The sequence below is a fragment of the Rattus rattus genome, chromosome 3 (genome assembly GCF_011064425.1).
Source record: "Rattus rattus isolate New Zealand chromosome 3, Rrattus_CSIRO_v1, whole genome shotgun sequence".
NCBI lineage: Eukaryota > Metazoa > Chordata > Mammalia > Rodentia > Muridae > Rattus > Rattus rattus.
The window spans coordinates 200,336,424-200,339,918 of NC_046156.1; positions in this window are offsets into that span (position 1 = coordinate 200,336,424).

The window sequence follows — 3,495 nt, forward strand, 5'->3', positions numbered from 1 at the left end:
CTGCTTTGTACTGGGCTTAGCCCCATTCTTAGCAGGCTTTGTCCTTTGCTAGTAAGAAAGTGGCAGCCATTAGAGGCTTGTGCTAGAATATTCCAGTGATGCAGAAAAGAAATGAAAGCCTCCCTTTAATTCCCTACCAAATAAAAACAAACAAAATGTAATTCTCCTGCGCGATTGTATGACATGATATTCCTAACTACTCATATCATGGGGACCTAATGGCCTCATGGACCATGCCGGGGTCCCATGCCAACGTCTGCCAATGGCATCCAAACCATCCAAACCACCTGAACCAAGGACAGGAGAGGAGGAGAGACAGTTCTCTCAATGTGCTTCTGTCAGAAGAAAAGGAAGACTGCTAAGGAGACAAAAATAGTTCCATTCCATTATAGATGCAGACACATTAGAGTTTGAAGCCTTCTCGCATCCCACTGTCTCTATGAACTTTGGTATTTATTCATTCTGAACCTTCGTTTCTCCATCTGCAGAGTGGTACAGGTGGTCAGGGGCACCAGCCCTCCAAGATTCCTATGAAGAAACAACAAGGAACAAAAGAGGGTGAAGCTCTTATTCAGTGGTGCGTAGAAAGTACAGGATGAATGGCTTCCTAAATCCAGTTCACTGGGGATTGAGGAGCTAAAGGAACCCCGTATGCTGATGATGGCCACAGCTGTGGAAAGCACGCAGGCGTGGCTTTCTTCCATCCCCAGTTTATTCAGAGAGGGAAGCCTGCCTGGTGCGGCAGGTGAAGGTGGGCCATGTCATTAGCATCATTAGACGGCACACCTGCAGTGTGCATCAAAGCAGCTGTGTTTGTTATCACAACTCATCAACCTCCCCACAGTAATTTCTCACTCATTATGGGGAGGTAGTTATAGTTCACTTGATTAGAAATAACTCCCTGCCAATTTCATCATGAAAAATGAACTTGACATCAGGCCCAGGCCACACTCAATAGCCCTCAACTCCTGGCCCAGGCTCCTAGATCTACCTTCAGCTTTCGGTTACATTCCCACAAAATATTCAACATGAAATGGCCATTCTTCAGTGCCTTGGGCTTTATTAATAATGATGAGTTAATTTTTGTTTTTAAAAAATCCATATTATTTAATTTTAAAAAGTAAGACTTGGGCAATTTCTTCATTAATCTTCATGGTGTAGCTGAGTTTGTCCTGAAACTTCTTGTATGTAGCTAATGCAAAAACCACTTAACACCCAATGGCAGCCACTAGCTTCTATGATCTGTTTTTAGAGTATAATGTTGAGAGAGTAAGAGGATCATGGGAAAGACAAAACCCACTTCCTCCCTTGAAGTCCCCTGCAGCAAAGCTTCTGGGTGTGGTTCAGGTGCCGATTGGATGCTCCAAGGCACAGTCACATCAATAAGAGGAAGCTGGTGCCTCTGCCACCTTTGCTGGGGAACAGTTAGGAGAGATCATAGTCTTGGTATCTGCTCATAAGCTTGGTGGGTCAGGAGAGGTGAAAGGGAAGAATCTGCTTTGCTCATGTGTTTCATTGTGAAAATTGCGAAAGTCTCACAATTTCAGATTGGCAGGAGCAACTCTGCTCTGGAGCTGGTGGTTTTCCAATTGTTGAATAGGCAGCAGGTTCCTGGGTCTCCGAGTTGCGGTGCATTACGTCTTAGCTTGGGTTTTACTGCTGTGAAAAGATACCATGACCAAAGCAACTCTTATAAAGACAAACATTTAACTGGGGCTGGCTTACAGTTTCAGAGTTTTAGTCCATTATCATCATGGTGGGAGGCATGGCAGCACCCAGGCAGACGTGGTGCTGGAGAAGGAACTGAGAGTTCTACCTCTTGATCCACAGGCAGCAGAGCACAGCACAGAGCATGGAGCTTGCGCATAGAAACTCTTCTAACAAGGCCACACCCACTCCAACAAGGCCACACCCACTCCAACAAGGCCACACCCACTCCAACAAGGCCACACCTCCTAATAGTGCCGCTCCCTATGGGTTAAGCATTCACACACATGAGTCTATGGAGGCCCTTTCTATTCAAACCAACCACACATGGCTTCAAGAATTTCCTGAAATAGCTTGCCTAGCAAGCGCAAAGGCCCTGTTCGGTCCCCAGCTCAAAAAAAAAAAAAAAAAAAAAAAAAGAAAAGAATTTCCTGAAAATTCATCCAAGAAGCTCTTACCTCAGATACCCCAGTGCTTCTGAAAACTCCTTAGCAGATCAGAATAAACCTCCCCCTGCCTGAATAGAATAGTGGCCAATGTTCTCTGCATTTAGTGCATGCCTTTCACTGGAAGTGGGCGGTAAGTTTCTGTTTCATTGAATCGTCAAAGTGCAAGCTAAAAGAGAAGTGGACACACATCCCCATTCTCTCTCTCAGAAAAAAAAAAATCATCATAAGCCTATAGTTCCCTTTTCATTTCAAAATCTGATCTCTGTAAACTTCCTAATGATGCTATTAGTAGAAAACTTTTTCCCCCAAACAATAAATATAGAAAAAAAAATCGCATTGTTTGAGAAGGTGTTGGTGGAGTAGCATGAATTATGTGTGACTTGCACCCTATCATTTAGATATTTGAATATTTAAATCCAAATTCCACAACATAAAAAGCATAGAGATTAAGTCTGACATTTTGGGGGCCAATGGTTGAATTTCCTATAATGTCCCAGTGGTAAAACAGTTTTACTTCATTTGGCCATTTTAAGATGCAGTTGAGTGAAGTTGAGAAACAGGAGGTTGGGCAAAGGGGAAAGACAAGTATTGATGTGTCTGTTTATACAGGAACTCTGGGTGTTGCTTCCAAGGAAAAATCCTTCTTGTGCAAGAGCCATAAGAATCTTTAAAAGATGATGATTAGTGGTCTGAAGACGGATCTAAAGTTTATATGTCAGTCTTTCCAACATGTTAGTCAGAAGAAAATAAAGCATGAAATGGAAAGTATTGGTGAGTGAAATGAAGGCTTTCCTGCATTGCAGGTCTGCAGAGGGAGTGGTGTGAGTGTGTAAGGAGATGTCTGCTGAGTGTCAGATCTGCAGAGGGAATGCTGTGAGTGTGTAAGGAGATGTCTGCTGAGTGTCAGATCTGCAGAGGGAGTGGGGTGAGTGTGTAAGGAGATGTCTGCTGAGTGTCAGATCTGTAGAGGGAGTGGGGTGAGTGTGTAAGGAGATGTCTGCTGAGTGTCAGATCTGCAGAGGGAGTGGGGTGAGTGTGTAAGGAGATGTCTGCTGAGTGTCAGATCTGCAGAGGGAGTGGGGTGAGTGTGTAAGGAGATGTCTGCTGAGTGTCAGATCTGCAGAGGGAGTGGGGTGAGTGTGTAAGGAGATGTCTGCTGAGTGTCAGATCTGCAGTGGGGATGGTGTGAGTGTGTAAGGAGATGTCTGCTGAGTGTCAGATCTGCAGAGGGAGTGGGGTGAGTGTGTAAGGAGATGTCTGCTGAGTGTCAGATCTGCAGAGGGAGTGGGGTGAGTGTGTAAGGAGATGTCTGCTGAGTGTCAGATCTGCAGAGGGAGTG